The sequence below is a fragment of the Salmo salar genome, chromosome ssa26 (assembly GCF_905237065.1).
Source record: "Salmo salar chromosome ssa26, Ssal_v3.1, whole genome shotgun sequence".
NCBI lineage: Eukaryota > Metazoa > Chordata > Actinopteri > Salmoniformes > Salmonidae > Salmo > Salmo salar.
In genome coordinates, this window is record NC_059467.1 from 20,041,946 (window position 1) to 20,061,688 (window position 19,743).

A 19,743-nucleotide genomic window follows, 5' to 3' on the forward strand; every position below is an offset into this window, starting at 1 on the left:
AGGGAGGACTGGAGGAGACCACCATGACAATCATGCAGTTTGGGGACTGAGGTGCCACCACTGTTCATCATCTGACCCTGAACACCCAAAATACCACCCCTTAACTGGCTCCTGGGCAGATACTAATAAATGACATGTGTATTGTGTAAATATTCATCAACGCACACAAATGCAAATAAACAAACTCATGCATATAGACAGTGCAGATGCATCAGGGAAGTGAAAGTTACTAATTTGAACTCCTGTATTCGGTGAACTAAAATAATCACCTGAATCTTTTGATTCTTCTGTTGTAACAGCGAGTAAAGACAAATTCCTGGAGAGGAGAGATGGAGAGAGAAGCTGACCTGCCGACAGACAGATCTGACGGGAACAACACTAGTCAACACCCACTGTGTTTCAGGAACCCACGGTCTTGGTAGTGTCTCTACGATCACACATCACTATTTCACACAAAACACACAATACAGCTACTGTCTCTTGGTTAAAGTAACTATACCACAGCTGCAGCAAGTACAGCAATAATATTACTATAGAAAGAGGTGGCTCTAAATTAATATGATTGCTCATATAATTAATGTAATCATTCATATTGACAAATTCCACATATACATGTCCCCACTCTAATTTGATTCAATATGGTATACATAATATTTAATAATACTGTACATTTATATTATTTTATATCCTTACATCAATAATCACAACCTTTACCTTTCCCCATTAATTCTTCATTATCTTAAATGTTGATTAGATGTCATCTAGGTATACTTTGGAGCCTGTCAATATTTGTCTTTATTTAGAAATTGTTATAGTAGTTAACGCTGTAAACAATATTTGTTTTCTATATTGATGTTAAGTACTGGAATATAAAAAAGATATAAAATATGAACCAATTACAAAAACATAACTGTGACATGACAAAAACATCTAAAGGTTGATGTATTTTACACTACAATGAAGTTCTTCATTTGGAATGGATATATTTTATAATCAATTTTAAATCAGTTCTCAATGCAATCAGTTGTTGAAGTCTTTACTGTCTCATATTCAAAGCAAACATACGTTTACAGATGTGATCATTTTATGTTTACCAAATTGTATGCAAACTTTTACATAAAATGTAGTGAAATGAATTATATTCATTTGTTATCTAATTTGCTGAAGCAAATCATTTAAAAGGTAAATAATTGTGTGATACTCATACATTCTACAACAGGGCACTAAAAGACATGAATAAAATAATGATTGGCCACATGGTAAAAACAGGTTTATCAGGATTATTCTGATGCCCAGACTGGGCTGAGCTCCACTGAGCATGTGCAGTCCACCCTTGACCTTTGCAGTGAGAGCATTCTAACCAACTCTAGTGGTCAGAGGTCAGGTGAGGACAGAGAGATGTCCCCAGACTCAGCCGAACTAATGCAGAGAAACATCTGTTGTCAGCCTGACCACCCCACACAGCTGTCCCCTCTGAGCCAGGCAGGGCTGGGCCTGGGAACTGCTCAAAGTCAAGTGCATCATCCACTGCCATATGCTGCTGACTGGACAGCACTACACTCACTCCAACTGGACAGCACTACACTCACTCCAACTGGACAGCACTACACTCACTCCAACTGGACAGCACTACACTCACCCCAACTGGACAGCACTACACTCACTCCAACTGGACAGCACTACACTCACTCAAACTGGACATGGGAACATATTGTTTATAGGGAGTCATTTATCTTCAGTAAAAGGCACACAGCATCCAGTTTCAATTTCACACAAAATGCTGGGTTTGTACTTGAATATATCAGTATGAATATTGAAAAAAAATCAGCATTTTTATACTTTATGTAACGGCATCCTGAAAGTAGAAAACATGAGGCAGAATACAGTCTGGGAGTGGTCTGAATGGGACCTTCTTTTTTCTGTAAATGACAAAAAATGGCAATCTTGTCATTATAGCCTATTGTAATCTATTTTTAAACTAAAACAAAAATCTATGTTGTAATATTTGAAAATGCTCTTGACTCTTGATCATTTTTTGAGTTCATTTACTGATGGATGGTCAATCTCCAACTTATTATATTATATCAGTAACTACATGGGGATGCTGGTGCTGACTTGGCATCCAGTAATTGAGGCTGATATGGGGTGGGGATTGGGGATATACTGAAAGAGAGTCTGGGAGGGTTCAGAGGGCAAGAGGTGGTCTCAGAGTCACCAGACGAACAGCACCTGAGCACGCACACACACACACACTCACACACACACACACACACACACACACACACACACACACACACACACACACACACACACACACACACACACACACACACACACACACACACACACACACACACACACACACACACACACACACACACACACACACACACACACACACACACACACACACACACACACACACACACACACACACACACACACACACACACACCAGCCTGATGACAGAGAGATCACCCCTATTCACTTCCTCTCACTTACCTCCCCAGCCTAACATTAGGCTTTAAAGGAACCGTCAAATGATGTCAATACCTGGATCAATAGCTCAGGACGTCTCAGTTTCCCCTGCAGCAAATGAAGTGTATTATACAGCTCCTCTCAGCCCGGGCACTAGCTACAACTACAGGGGCTACTGCTGCTACTGCTCTCGGCTTGGTGAGTTCCCGCTACATAGCTGCATGCTACATTTCCCCCTGGGTAATGTGCTGCTGATCTGGACCTGCTGGGCTCAGGACTGCATAGGTACCATGCACGGATCTCATCCATCACACAGCATGTGTCATTACTGTCATTTAAAATACATTTAAAACAAATCTATGGGCCAACAAAAAGGTGTCTTTCTCTATCCACCCAATCCAGCTCACATACTGATATCTCTCTGCTTTTGTGAAAAGTCTCAACTTATGTGTAGTGTTATATGCTTACGTTTTAGTTAATCAAATTACAAAAAACGACAACATTTTAGTAGTATATCTTAACAAATATTCAAATATATTCAATATTTTCTGAAATGTACAATATGGAAATGGTATGATAATATAAATAACAACCTTTTGGTCCACAAATGAGTACAGAGTTGTAATCAGAGAAGTGATGAAGGACCCCAGGACAAAACTCCATTGATGGGTGAGTTTTTTCTTGGGTTCTAGCAGGTGCTAAATCACATGTCAATGTGACAGAGCTAGTCCAGTCAGTCCACAGCGGGCCGTGCTCATCGCTAGAGAGGTTCAGTATCAGAGCAGCACACTGTCCTGTTTTCTCAGGTAAGACTCAGCAATAGACACAGTCTCTCTCATTCCCTTCAAGTCTCACCTAAAATAGAATGCCACACAACCTTAATTGCATACTCCCCAATCACTGCTTAAATGTAACCTTCTTCATCTCTTCCCCTCGTTCTCGCTCTCTCCCTCCCTTCCTCATTCTCGCCCTTTGAGGAGGGCAAATGAAGTGTGTTCCTCATGAGGTCTCCACATATTTCAGTGGGGGAGTAAACCGGTCTGGAGTACATGGGATGGATATATTATGTATATGGAAAGCCAGCGTGGAGGTTTAAGGAGGAAGTTGCTTGGTTAGCACTAAGCGTACTGGAAATGTGAGCAGATAAAGTGTACACAGGGTTATGGATCTCCCCTTGTATGTAACTGAGCAAGGTCTTTTGACCCAAATGTAATTATTTTACCCCCCAGCCCTCCCTTTCCCCTTCCTTTCCCCCCTCATTAAGACCTACCACTCCTTTCCAAGAAGAAAAGTATTTTAATATTTGTTTATGCAAAGGTATTTGTTTAGATTAAGCAGTATGAACTGGTATGCTGATGTGGTTGGACAGAACTATCAGTAAGTATAAATGTCCCTACATAAAATAAAAGATTACTCGCAATGTATTATTTTTGGCCATTTACTTTTCTAACTACGCAGTATAAGCTCTACATTATTATGAATATTAGATGTATGCAGTTGTGTTATAGAGAAATAAAACAGTATATTTGGCATCCCCTTTGACTTTTTTCACATTTTGTTGTGTTACATCCTTAATTTAAAATGGATTCAATTTAGATTTTGTGTCACTGATCTACATGCAATATCCCATTACGTCAAAGTGGAATTAGGTTTTTAGACATTTTTACAAATTAATAAAAAATGAAAAGCTAAAATGTCTTGTCAATAAGTATTCAACTCCTTTGTTATGGCAAGCATAAATAAGTTCAGGAGTAAACATGTGCTTAACAAGTCACATAATAAGTTGCATGGACTCACTCTGTGTGCAATAATAGTGTTTAACATGATTTATAAATTATTAGCCCATCTATGTACCCCACACGTACAATTATCTGTAAGGTCCCTCAGTTAAGTACTGAATTTCAAGCACAGATTCAACCACAAAGACCAGGTTTTTTCCCCAATGTTTGCAAAGAAGGGTACTTATTGGTAGATCGGTAAAAAAAGCATTGAATATCCTTTTGAGTATAGTTGAGTTATTAATTACACACAGTCACTACAAAGATACAGGCACCCTTCCTAAGGAAGGAAACAGATCAGGGCCAACATTCTGGATGGATCAACAACATTGTAGTTACTCGTCAATACTAGCATAAATGGCACGGTGAAAAGGAGGAAGCCTGTACAGAATAAAACAATTCAAAAACATGCATCCTGTTTGCAATAAGGCACCAAAGTAATACTGCAAAAACTATGGCAAATAAATGTACTTTTTGGCCTGAATACAAAGCATTATGTTTGTGGAAAATCCAACACATCACTGAGTACCACTCTTCATATTTTCAAGCATGGCAGTGGCTGCATTATGTTATGGGTATGCTTGTCATCGGCAAGGACTACAGAGTTTTTTATGATAAAAATAAACGGAATTGATCTAAGCACAGGCAAAATAATAGAGGAAAACCTGGTTCAGTCTGCTTTCCAACAGACACTAGGAGACAAATTCACCTTTTAGCAGGACAATGACTTAAAACATAAGGCTAAATATACACTGGAGTTGCTTACCAAGATGACATTGAATGTTCCCGAGTGGCCTAGTTACAGTTTTGACTTAAATTGGCTTGAAAATCTATGTCAAGACTTGAAATTGGCTGTCTAGCAATGATCAACAACCAACTTGACAGAGCTTGAAGAATTGTTCAAAGAATAAGGGGCAAATATTGTACAATCCAAGGGTGCAAAGCTCTTAGAGACTTACCCAGAAAGACTCTGTAATCAGCTTTAATCACTGCCAGTGATTCTAAAATGTATTGACTTAGGGGGTTGAATACCTATCTAATCAATAAATATTAGTGCTTTATTTTCCATTAATTCAAAAGAAATGTGATAATTTTTCTTCCATTTTGATATTACAGAGTATTTACTGAAGATCGTTGACAAAAAAAAGACAATTAAATACATTTTAATACCACTTTGTAACACAACAAAGTGTGGAAAAAAGTCAAGGGGTGTGAATACTTTCTGAAGGTGTACATCTGAGATATACGTCTAAAGGAAGTGGATGATAGGATGAGGAGAGAAGAGAGGAGGTGCGCAGGCGTTATCCAGCCACACAGTGTAGCCTCAGAGCACTCTCCTCTCCTCCATCCTCTCTGGTCACATGACCAGGGTGCCGGCACCACATCCTCGGCTCAGGGAGGGGCCAGCCCAGCCCGTATACTGCTGCTCGCTCGCTCTCCACCATTTTGTGTGAGTACCTGGCTCATTTGTTTACCTGCATAATAGTAAATCTATCATTCAGTAATTATAATAGAATCTCTAACCATAATTGTACTTTGTTTTAATCTAGAGCCCGTGTTTCTAGTTGTGGTGAATATGTGTTATGGTAGGTAGACGGGTGGATGCTGTAGCCAGTGAATCAGAGGGTATCAGTGCACCCCAACCGCATCCCCCGCTCCCCTTTTTATTTAATGTCGTCTTATCTCTCCCTCTCCCCTTTCTCCTCTCCTCTCCATGCTCCTGTCAGGCCCCTCTCCTCCCTGTGTTCCTACGTGTGAGACACATATGGTGCAGTGAAATTGCTGTCTGCGAGAGCATGCCTCTGCCTGCCCAGACTTCATCAGAGGGATTAAAGAATAGGATGGAAAAAATCCTAATAAAATGATGATAGCGGGGCCAGCGTGGTTTTTCTCCTCTCTCTCTCCACCTCTCTCCCTCTCCCCCTCAGACTCTGTTTTAAGTAGAGTGGAACATCAGATGACAGAGAAGCCACTCATGGTGGGGTATAGCAGTTTGCGGGGAAAGGTTGTCTGGCCGGTGGGCTGGACGAGGTTTATATCGCTCTAAAAAGGGCTCACTACAAAGAGAAACCAAATTACACAGAGAGCGCTGTTCCTCCGTCAATCCAGCCACTGTGTTCACTTAAAAGCTGTGTCCAATTAAAAAAGGGAGTCAGGGTTGCAGCAGGAGTTTTCTTTCATGATTACTACCCATCTCCTCTGATGTGTTCTCTCCTAAAAAAACAAACAAAAGACAAAAAAGTCCCCCTGCAAGCAAAATAGAGAAGTAGAAATGTGTCGAGGTGGGGTTATTACCCACTCAGAGCAGGGGATTGATGGGCCAGAGGAGAGGGGAGAGAGGGAAGAAGGAGAGATATTAAGAAGGTAGGGAGGGAGGTCACACCAAGACCCTATCAGACAATCCCACACGCTTTCATCTTAGCTTGATGTGAGACTGATCAAGGGAGCAGGTCATTACAGGGCCTCCCATCTCTGTTATTACCAACCAACACTACAGAGTTATCGCTACCATCATCAGAATTATCCTGAAATACACAGAGCCTAACTATGGGGACTAGCTAGCCTAATGTCCTTTTATCTTCCCGTTCTTCACCCCTAGATTTAAAGGTAGAAGAGTTACTACTGAAAGGAAGTGATTCAGCAGTGTATGAAAATACATTATCCTTTTCAAATAGCTATCAACACACTAACTCTACAAAGTATGAATTTAAGATATATATTTTCCTTATTATAGCAGTAAAAAATGTAAAATACCCTATAACCACAGGCAAAAAATAGTAAAATTGCACATATTTTTATATGGAGAATAATACCGAATTTGAGGAAATCTAAAAACGATATGGCTTGTTGAGAGTAAATAAACAAATATAGATAATGTCTATGTACCTTTGTTCAAACAATGCACACAAATATGGTTTCATGGTGATCCTACTAAATGCAAGTAAACAAGAATAAATATAGTGGTTTATTCTGGGAGTTTCATACACCATCCCTGCTCCCATATTTGAGACAACAAAAATACAATATTGACATCTTGCCCTAACAGCAGATAATATTTGCTGTTCAGAGACCCATTTTCTTTTGTTCCAGGTTTTTATAAACCCAAGACACTTGAAATTTAAACCCAGTTCAAGAAATAGTATTTGCCACAGGGCGAGGTAAATCTCTTGGCAGGGACTTTCAAAGGGTTGGCCTGGGTTTGTTTACAATTGATCTTATTTAAAAGTGAATTTTTATTTTACTTTTCAAATACGTGCTTTCTGCCGTGATCTCAGGGGTCAACACAATGATGAATGCCCTTTTTCCATTTGGAAACAAAAAGTGAAATAATAAGAGGATCATTCTAGACAGAAGCCTGCCGCACCTCTGGTCCTCCCCGGGTCGCCAACTCCTGCATGCAGTATGAAACACATGCAAGATATCATCTTCAACTACAGACAGTCAGAATGTACCTCAACTACAGACAGTCAGAATGTACCTCAACTACAGACAGTCAGACTGCACCTCAACTACAGACAGTCAAACTGCACCTCAACTACAGACAGTCAAACTGCACCTCAACCACAGACAGTCAGACTGCACCTCAACTACAGACAGTCAGACTGCACCTCAACTACAGACAGTCAGACTGCACCTCAACCACAGACAGTCAAACTGCACCTCAACCACAGACAGTCAGATTGCACCTCAACTACAGACAGTCAGACTGCACCTCAACTACAGACAGTCAAACTGCACCTCAACTACAGACAGTCAGACTGCACCTCAACCACAGACAGTCAAACTGCACCTCAACCACAGACAGTCAGACTGCACCTCAACTACAGACAGTCAGACTGCACCTCAACTACAGACAGTCAGACTGCACCTCAACCACAGACAGTCAAACTGCACCTCAACCACAGACAGTCAGACTGCACCTTAACTACAGACAGTCAGACTGCACCTCAACTACAGACAGTCAGACTGCACCTCAACTACAGACAGTCAGACTGCACCTCAACTACAGACAGTCAAACTGCACCTCAACTACAGACAGTCAGACTGCACAGAGACATCCCCAGTGAGAAACCAAATAAATAAGAATTACACAGCCAAAAATCTGCTCATTATTGTGATTGATCGCAATAGGATCTGCAAAATGTAAGATACAAGGGAAAATGTTTCATACTTCTATTTAAAACAGCAAGGCGTGGGTGTGTGTGTGTGTGTGTGTGTGTGTGTGTGTGTGTGTGTGTGTGTGTGTGTGTGTGTGTGTGTGTGTGTGTGTGTGTGTGTGTGTGTGTGTGTGTGTGTGTGTGTGTGTGTTGGCTTGTATAAAACAGCAGGTTCTTTCATTGTTTGAATAAGTCTGTATTCTGCCCTAACTGCTCTCTCTGTCTGCCTCTCCCCTTTGAGAGCAGTAGTGACCCCTGTGACCAGTCGCCAGCTAGAGACAGCGAGAAATAGAGAGAGGGATAGAGAGAAAGAGAGAGAGAGACAGAGAGAGACAGAGAGAGACAGAGAGAGAGAGAGTTTTGTCAAACCCCTTCTGGCCTAGCTAATTTAACCCCTTCACCCCTGACTATTATTCTATTGAAAGAAGGATGGAGATTGAGCAGAGACAATAAAACATCATTAATCTTTAGACTTCCGCTTGAACTTGAATAGTTTACTAAGTAGCCTACTACTGACGGTGACCAGAGAGTCATCTGCCCCAAGAGCAGAGGCGAGAGGTGAAGAGTTGGAGACAGTGTTTAGAGGAGGAGGAGGAGGAGGAGGAAGGAGGAGTGTCCCTCTCCTGACCAGAGCCAGAGGCAGAGCCAGAGGCAGAGGCAGGCTGTGTTCAGAGGGAAGGTCAGGGACTCTGGGTCTGAGTTAAAGCCCACCATTCCCGGGGAACACAGGAGACAAGCAGAGGGCAGCACCACAGTGGGATGGCCCCAGTAAAGAGCCCTTCATGTGGACTACACCTGGGGGAGCCCAGGGGCTGTGGTGCCCACACAACCACCAGGCTTGAGCAGATACAGGATACACCACAGCAGCTACTGTACTACAGTACACACAAACATTCATTCACAGACACCAGAGCAAAACAGCTTCACAACACAGCTGGGCTTTCACATAGGCATTGTGGGAAACAGTCTACCACACATACAAACACAAAGAGAGACAGCGTAACTACACAGGGTGTTTCACAGAATCTTTCACAGATTTACGACGTTCCCATCAGTAAACATTGTCAATTTACAGAAAATAGATTGATAAGACACATTTAAAGCAACCAAAGTAACAATTACTAATACTGTTATTAAGTATATAAAATCACAGTGACTAGTTCTTCTCTAAAACCAGTCAAGGCACCACTGTAGGTCGTGTGTGACAGCATTGTACCACAAGACTGAGTTATGAAACGGCCCAGGCCAAGCTAGCGTTTTAAAACTACATCTCTGTTTATTGTGTCTTACTTTAACTGATGAGAGGGTCCCTGGGGCGCCTGCATGTTCCCAGAAACCCCCTGCAAGGCTCTTCAGGTTAACATGCTCAGTTTGACTATCAGATCAATAGTTGTAAATGACTTCATCACACCAAGGAGGCAACTTTCTGGCCAGGATTGGTCCCACAGTTACCACTGACAGGACAGTGTACTGGGGAGCCCCAGTCAGAGTGGCTAGGAATTTCCTAAATGTACACCTACAGGTTATTCTACTGTAAATGCACTGATATGTAAGGACAGAGATTTGGGTCAAGTGTATATAAAAGATGTTCTAATAAATTATAGGCCTGTATTTGAAAGCAACAGATTAGTTCATTATTTGTATTTTTCATATTCCTATCAGTATGGTCAACAACAAAAAAAGGTATACTTTGATTGAACACAAATACTGTTTTTGAAATGCAGAGGGAAACTACTAAGAATAAAATATTGTGTCAATACATAAGCTGTAGTAAGTCCATACAGTAAATGACATAAAAGTGAGAGCCACACACTGTTTTGCATGGGTTTAGATGCAGCCAGTTGAGAGAAGCAGAGAGGTGAGGGATCAGCCCTGAAATCACACAGCCTTTGTGCCCCTCTTTTGTTCTTATAGGATGGGGGTTAATGCCAGTCCCAAACCTCCCCAAAATGCCCCCAAAGCCTCGGAGTTGGAGTGTGTAATGGGACCTGGCAGAGTGTTGGTTAATGGGGGGCAGAGGGCCGTGGGTTTGGGTCGGAGATGTATTCATGTGCGTTGCGTCGCGCCTGGACCCAGGGTGACACTCTTCATCCTCACCGCCTCAGGCCAGGATTAGGACCGGGGCTGGGGAGAGCGCCGCGCGGCCAGCCTCACAAAGCCAGCCTCACAAAGCCAGCCATAATGCAAAATCATTTTCATATTAACCTCGCCTCTCTTCTCTGGGCCTGACAGTGGACAGGCCTACTCTCTTTGGTGCTCAAATTATCCTCAATTACTGGGGAAAGGCCAGGCGAGGGGACGTCACCTAACCTTCACCATCTGTTAGGTTCAAAGCCCCGGCAGCCGGCCTGCCCGCCTGTCTCCTGCCTCAACTGACCTTTCTGCCTCGGTCCGCTCCTGCACCCTACGCCCCTCGACCGCCCCGTACCCCAGCCCTCTCCGGACACAGCTGGGAGGTGCGTGTGCACACATCACATTAGGGAGGAGGGGGGGAAAGGTTATGTCACACTTCTTCAACTAAGGTATGAATATTCAAAAGCAAGCAAAGAGCAGGGAGTCATGTTTGAATAGAATATTGCTTTTAATGCATTTTGATATGTGCAAAGTCCCTGGTTTAAGTGCATATGGGTTATACTCAAATATTAGTTTGAATATAAAGCTTTTTGAAACATCCCGGAAACTTTTTGTTGAATTCATTCAAATTAATCAATGCAGTATATTGATAAAAACTGACATTCAGTTAACAAAATCAATACAATAAACCACAATATTTCCATGTCATTTTTGAAAGTTAGAATGCTAATTATTCTGAAACTTTAGCAGAACAAGCTTTGTGGTCAACTCTAACACAATTCCTTATTTGCAGCAAATTTTAGTATGCTTATTTTGTTTATAAAGTGAAAAGAAAATATGCTCAATAAAACTTTGTTTACATTATTCTTTAATATATATTAATTTACTTATGAGCTTTACTAGATGAGTCAACATATAAAAAGTAATGATTTATAATTACAGCCCTGCTATATGTTTGCATGCTTGTGCTTTTATCTGTCTCTTAACTTACATATAAATATAATAGTAGTTGGCTTTAATTAAACATTCATCTGTGTTTGGGATTGTGCTGGTGAAATATTGAAGAGCTCTTATTTCTCCTATAGCACATGCCCCTCTGAATAATTCAGCCAGTATTTTCTGTTTGTTTATAACCTGTGTTTTAGCAGTTCTACAGTGTGTGTCCATTTGGTTTGTCTGTAGCCTGCCATCAGCCAGTCAGCCGGCCTGGACGCTCAGGAGGCCCCTTTCTCTGGTCATCTGGCACGGCTCTGAAATAACTTTTAATAAGTGGGATAAATAATAAATGGGCTGTACACTAAAACCAAGCTGAGAGGAACAGGCCTGGGCCAAGGACAGACAGACAGGTCCCAGACCCTCCCCAAGCCCAGCCGCATCACACACGCTCCGCTCCAGACGCAGACCCATACAGGTTAGGGGTCATGGACTTGACCTTGTGGCCCCCAGGAGAGTGTTCACTTGTTTTTTGGTATCATTTGGTATTATTCTGCAGGAGGCCCAGACTCAGCTAGCATTATGCTTCATTATCCTCCCCTCCTGTCTGTCTGCAGGACAACACCAGATGCATCACCAGTCCATTTTACTTACACCTTTACAAGCCTTTAATCAATACCTCCAATTCACATGATTGCCCATTTAAATACATTTCAATTGCCAACGACAAATGTGTGTATTTATTGCTGTTTCACAATTTGTTCCTTTCCTAATATTTTTGGCCCTATAGTGAGAATAGCGTTATTAAATATTTTCAACATGTAGAAAGGTTTGTTGGGGAGCTACTGAAATTTATCTTTAGAGAAGAAAAATATAAAGAGAAAAAAATGCTTTTTAAGAATTGGACTGGAAATATGCTAAACGAACAATGTTTTTCACATTTTTGTCACTTAAAAAGGAGCCTGATATTTTTCAGATATACCCTAAAAAGTGTGATCATTAGTATTATGTGTGCTTCCCTCTAAGAGGGTCCCTGTGGGGGACACTTTTGGAGAGACATCCTTTCTGATATCAAACAAACCCTTCAAGCATTAATATTGCATTAGCCCCAGTATCACAGACAGTCTGCTCAGTCAGGTACAGAGCAATTCATTGACATGTCCTCATCATATTAACATTACACTTATCAAAGTAGAACGGGAAAATTACAGCAAAATGTGCAAAATTACAGCTGAATTTCCCTGTTTTATGAGCTCAGACTAAAGAGAAGAACAGACAATAAAATGCTTATTTAGGTCACATATTATATGTATTGCACAACAAAGACAAATGCCGCAGGAAAAGCGTGTGGGGGGGGGGGGGTTAAAATATGACACGCATCGCCAATCATGGCCAGTAGAGCTGCCCCCAACGCAGACAGCGCGAGGGGGTGCCAATCTCTAGCGAGAGAGACAGGTGCAAGGCGCTGGCTACTGTAATATCGGTAAATACATTTATATTTAAAATGTACTTTTTTCATCATTTCTTTTTTTTCTATTTTGCTTTCTTGTTTTTGTTATTGTTGTGTGTGTTTATCAAAAACATAGGTTTACATTGAAAATGTATCTAGTTAGTTTACAAAAATCAGTCTCATATTTTAATCAAAATAATATAAATGTGAATACGTCCATTTCAGACAGTCGAATTTAAAATACATAAAAACAATACAAAAAAAACCGTATATTTACGGTATATATAATTGATATAGGCTAGTGGTATTGGGGGACTGCTCTTTGGTCATTTGGTCATTCTATTATAATTCTGTGATTATAGTAGCCTATCTACTGTTTGCCTGTTGGGGATTAACACCCTCTCTATGCTTGGGCACTGTGCCATCTACAAAATTAACCAAATAAGTTCTTAACACGTGTCAGGTTGATACATCACTGGCTAACAAAAGGGAATCCTTTAATAGGAGGCTGGGAGGCGGACGCGTGCTTGTTTCTGTGCCAAAGTTAGTCAGTCTCATTTGAATGTGAATAGTGTTTACCACTGAGAGCTTCATGTAAGGACCTTCTGGTTAGAATACACAACAAGCCCGTTTTCTAAAGGGTTTCAATCAGACTGTAATAATTAGCCAACCCCCCTGAACCAATTAGGGAAGATTATCCTTTATCGCGGGGTAATAGCCTGTATTAATTACCCCGTGGCCAACTGTTGAGGAATTTGGCAAGTGATCCAACAGACAATGACATGTTTATTGTATCCATTTAGTATTCATTACATTCTAATAGGGCCATTATTAGGGTGCAACAACGACCAAATCTGCTAATTCTGACTACCATAGGCCTGTATTTTATCATTTAGAAAATACAGTTTAGCCTATAATCATTTTCTTTCTCTGGTGTTGTACAAATGAATGCCGATTACATTGACACATTTATAAAATATAGATAAATTATGAATAATTTTAAAAACCATAAAACACAAAATAAGATCTGTTTATTTGTCTACGCTAAATATACAGCACATTCTTAGAAAAAAAGGTTCTGGAAATAACCAAAAAAGGTTCAATGTTTGCTTCATATATGGAACCACTTAAGGTTCTATATAGAACCGAAATTAATTGGTTCCATAAAGAACCCTATATGGAACCCAAGGGTACTATATGGAACCAATTTTGGTTCAGTGAAGAAGAACCCCTGGGGTTCTGATCAAAGAACCCTACAAACGCTTTTATATAGGACCTTTAGGGGTATCATATATGAAGCAAGCAATTGAACCCTTTTTGGTTCTATATCCAGAACCTTTTTTTTCTAAGTGTAGGCCTAATAACATCTCTCCTGTCCTCCAAGACGCTGCTGCAGTGCAGTCATCTCTGTTTCCTTGTTTCAGTACAGCACTCCACCTAAACATGTTTATTGTTAGAACATACGAACCTACAACGTAATAGGAATAGGAATACTTGTGTTATATTTGCTTAACTTTGCAAAGAGCGACAGTATAAATAGTAAGACTGCATAGAAACTCTGGAGCGAACTGACCTGGAGCAAATGTTTTCATTGTTCAGGTATTTTTATTTGACATTACGTGGGCAAATAACTATAATACATATTTGAAACGTTGCCGCTATCTTAGACCTTCTATCAATCTGAAGTCGCTATACAATCTTTCGAAATAGCAAATCCTTTTCTCCTTTACGTTTGTTGAACTCCCTCCTTTCGTTCTCTTTCCTCTGCTAGACATAAATAATCACGTTTATTCATACAATTTCCATAGTTTTCCAATGTCTTTTCTTCTATCCAAGAACCAAAAGGGCTTCATACATCAAAACATAACACAGTTATTTCAACAAAGGTGCAGGTTTAAACTCTGTCTTGCGGCAAATATGGGCCTGCAGTCTTCCATAAATGATGTCATACAAAAATAGCAACCTCAATGCAGGATGCAAAAGTATCTATTCCCCCCAAAATGTTTGATCATTAATCAATTAACATTTGTGAAACAAAATCCGTTTTAAAAGGGAAGACCAGTGCATCATGCAAGCTGTGTAGCCAAGCTAGACCGCAAGGACACTCAGGGCACAGCAAAATAAATAATAAATAGCTGTTTCTATTTCTAAAGGTAATGATATTACTCTCTGTCATCTACTGAAGGTGTCAATACATGTGCAGGTCTGGACAACTGTCGCTGTATAGAGTACATCTTATGATACAGTCTCGGTTTAGGAAAATAGTATTAAACATATGATGATGGTGATGATGATGATGATACTTATGATGATGCAATTAATCATGTTCCACAATTATAATCCACAACATGTTTACTACTATGGCCTGATCATATCAAATAATAATAACTCAGAAACTCATTGGTGACCATTTGTCACACTAAGAAAAGCTGCCCATCATCTTTAGAACTCCTAACCAAACATCGGCAAGTTCGTAGACAACTGAGGTCTCTGGTGCCGTTGCGGATGACTGTGACAAGCTTCAGGACCGGCCAATCTACCTCAAAACACGGACGTCACACGGCTGTCTTGGTAGTCTTCCGGTATGTAGCTCAGATTTAGGTCAAACTCTTGGGTTTAGCCTAAGCTTTACATATAATTAATAATTGCATTAAATAATAATAATAATAATAATGATGATGATTATTATTATCATTGAAAAAATAATCTCAAAAGAGACGCATATGGTGGCTATTAGCATGATTATGTAACTAATTCTCTAGACCACTTGATCACTTCAAATTTGCCTTAGTGTTCATCATTATCACACCACAACTCTACAATAGTAGTCTACCCTCACTGCTGTTTACTTATAGAAACGAAATGCTGCATCGGGATCTCTAGTTGATCATTGTTTTCTAAACAAGAGTAAGAAAAAAATTCAGTATTTTTAGAAGAAAGAGCTTGGAATAGTAGATTTGTCAAATGAATCCACGTTGAAAACGGTGAGCAAACTATTAGCATCCACGAGGAAAAATATCCCATCAAATTATGAAATATCTAATAGATCACACATTTTGGTAAGTGTTCAGTTTTATTAGCATCTGTATGCCCATGTGTAGCCTACTATCCCGAATGCGGTCAAGTTCAGTCAATTACACTTCTCTTTTACTGTAGGCTATATTTAAGGGGAAAAAGGATATATCCCACACGAGGGAAACAAAGTCAGTGGAGAGTTCATGTATATTTTCTATGACAAAACGCAATTAACTTGAAACTGAATTGTAGACATTAAGTCAGGTAAATTCTCTAGAAACATTAGAGCATCTTGAGAACAGCTCATTTAAGCATGGCATTACAACGAGCAGACACAATTTCAGAAACCGTTAGAATCTAATAGCCCTGTAAATGTAAATGTTCTGTTTGGTTTTATAAGAAAATAGAGATTAAAAAAACGTCAAGAGAAACATAAAATCAAGGTACACAATTTCACAATAAATGTAAAGGCTATTTGATTAATTTCACGTTCCTATGTGTGTTTGTTACCTGCACCTTGATCTCACAGGAAACAAGTTCATCTATTCAACGTTCCTGGAGCACAATCTACTCAGACAAATTACTGAGGAAGTTAGTGCTTTTAAAAAAGTTTTGTAAGCATGTATTCCTGGTTTATCACATACATATTAATATTGTTTCTCTGAGCCCAGCTTTTCAAACATTAAAACAAATAGCCTGCAAATGTGCTTCTAACTTCATGTTCAATTCCCACAATTAGGCCTAAAGGACAATATGATAATACAGTCATCTGAACATAGGCCACATCAGTTCTAATCTACCATTTGCACAGCTCAATGAAGTCAATAGCAGATATATATTTGACCAGCAAGAGCCATTTTGTAACATACTTCATGATGCACATGCAGAGTATATATGACCTGTCCAAATCCATGTCATCACAGCCAAGATGATACATGCAGGCTGAGAAAAAGTGTCCAATTCTAGATGACTTTCATCTCTGTGAAATGATATACCACTTTTCCTGAAGGAAGTAAAAGTATTAATTGTCATTTTTCGTCCTTCACCTGCATGAGCTGGTGTGTGTCACTTGCCAATTCCCTGGTTGGAGAGAAAAAAACTCCACCTATGGTCCTTTGAGTTTGTCCCAATGTATAATCTCCAGTGGTTAAACACAAAGCAGACCAATTCAACAAGTTGTTAGTAATGCTAATGGAATACTCTAGTCAAACTAATGATGTCCAACAACTGTTGAAACACACAGAGAGTTTGATTAAACTACTACACTTTATGTTTTATGCAATTGGGACTACGGAAACGGACCCATTTGTTCCAGTCAGCGAGAAATAAAAATGTACATTTATGTTTTTTTGAGTAGGCCTATGTGTAGGTAACATAGCTGGGCCGACTCACTCTGCTCTCTGTACAGATTTAAATACAGGCTGGGAAAGCAGACATCAGTCCAATGGGGAAATGAATAACATATTACAATACATTGATTGCATATAAAGTGCCCACAGTAAGTATAGTACCAGTTAATAGGACTTGATCTTGACTATTCATAGTATGCTACTCTCCCAATAGAACACTTTGATAGGCCACCTGTTATTTCCCATAGACCTAATCAGTGAAAAAACATAGGAATGGTAAGGGCAGAAAATGTACAGAATGAGAGAGAGAGAGAGAGAGAGAGAGAGAGAAGGAGATGGAGAGATGTAGTGAGAGACCCAGAGGATGAGAGGTGGTCCCAGGTGCCTGTGTTCTTTATATAAAAAAAACCTGCCTGTCATTAGGGGCACTTTGCATCGAGGAAGAGATCGTGTTTCCGGAGAGAGTCCCTTCATGAGAGACAGGTCACGGCCACGGGCCTTCGTCTGACACATAATTGCTGATATTGATTATAGGTTATCATATGCTGCAGGCTATTTGTAAGATAATGCCACAGGGGTTAATTTGTTAGCCATTAACCTCTTGGGCTTGGGGCTGTGTACATGTGAATTAAGTTTAAAACAAGTTCTGACTGGTTCACCCGGCTACACCTCCTAAATGGGCCGGTAATGTGGTTAAATTGAAATTACAATACAACACCATCAAATCAGGATGGTCTGAGCACATTTTGCTGCTATGGATTTTCAAGAGAAAGCAGAGAGCTGAGATTTCTCCAGCACACACCTTCAAGCACTCTGACAATTAGTCCCCTTTCAAACCCTCCACAAGCAGCTTCTCAAAGGCCTTTTCTGTGCCCAGGCTTTTGAAGCAGCTCTCGCCATCGAAAAATGCAAGTGACATTTACAGGAAACTCCTTTTCCCCTTTGTAAAAAAGTGTGAAGTGCCTGCATGTCAACACCCAACATTCTGGAAGTCAGGCCAGGCTGTCAATGGAAATCTAAAGCACAGAATCATTTCAAAAGGCAGACAAGTCACGTTGCAGTAACTCTGAGAAGTTGAGTCCTGCATAGAGGTTATAAAAGCTATGAACATATGTTAATCATTGTATATTGGGTAATATGCTGTATATATAATTATGGACCTTTTAAGGCTATTTTGGAAATCATGCAAATTGTATTTTGCTAAGTGCATTTTTGCAGTTTCAGAAAGTGTAAGCTATCGTTGAGGATGGATAAGTTAACTCATAAGTGTGTTTATGATAACTCATGGAAATCACAATGAGTGATGGGTTCAACAGAGCTGACAAATGAAACTCACTGACTTACAGTAAAACATTTACAGAATTAAAATACAGTAAGAGCTTCCACTGAGTGTGTACAACTTGGACATACACATTTGACTGAAACTTCAATTCCCTGTAAGTATCAAAGCAGCTGAAGGACATTTTGGTTTCATCCCATCAAACAAATAACACATCAAAAACACAGACCAAAGCGAAAAGTGGCAACCTTTGAGAAAGTCGATCAGAGATGTACAGGCACATAAAGAACAGTAACCATAGCCCACAGCCAACAGCAAACTGAGAACAGACAGCCCACCTCAACCTCAAACATGGAACATTTCCCACCTCGGAGCATTTCATTTCTGTACACCTGTAAACCTACACAATATCAACCAGAGGAGCAAGTTCCTCACAATACGGCAAAAACTGTGGAAGTAAGCAGCGAAGGTGTGTGTGTAGGTGTATGTGCGCATGTGTAAGCATGTACGCGTGTATGTGTGCACAAGTGACAGAGTAACAGAGAGAGGAAGAGCGAGCGAGAGGGAGAGAGAGAGTCAGAGTGAGTGAGTGCTGGTCAGCAGATCAGTCAGCTCAGGTGATAGAGCAGAGAGCGGAGAGCAAGGTGCTCAGCTCCACAGTAAAGCAGGAAGGGAATCAGCAGTACCTGGTTGGAGTTGTCCAGTGGTAGGATCAGGATCAGATGGCTTCCATTAGTTATCCTCCAGTAGGATGTGTGTTCTGGGCTCACTCCTATTCTCCTGACCTGACTCTCCTACACAGCCCAGGGGAAGGAGGGAAGGACAGGAGCCAGGGAAGAGAGGAAGAGAGAGAGAGAGAAATGGGAGAGGGAGTGAGAGAGAGGAGAGAGAGAGAGAGGTAGAGAGTCAGAGACACTGCTACTCTGACACCATGACTGATCCACGTGAGATTGATCACACACACACACACAGCCGGGCCTCTGCAGTGACAGGGGGGAATGTCAGGGAGCAGGACGGTTTGTCTCGCCTAGGGACACACACACACACACACGACACACACCCCTACACACCCCACACACACTCACACACACACACATGACCAGAACTCACGCAACTGAAATTGTATTTGGCAAAAATTATACCAATGCATTGCTATAGTTTTTGTTTTAAAAAATCCATAAATAATTTAAAACAAAAATAACAGTATTCCCCCATGCTACAGTGAGCAGAG

General features: G+C 40.5%; 1 protein-coding gene across 1 annotated transcript in view; it reads right to left on the minus strand.

The window, feature by feature from the left end:
• The window catches only part of LOC106587324 (zinc finger homeobox protein 3), a 411,964-nt gene that overhangs the window by 307,665 nt on the left and 84,556 nt on the right, over positions 1–19,743 (minus strand). The window contains exon 2 of the mRNA XM_045709036.1: positions 19,199–19,306. The gene's annotated coding sequence lies outside the window, so the exon portion shown is untranslated. The remainder of the gene's footprint in view (positions 1–19,198; positions 19,307–19,743) is intronic.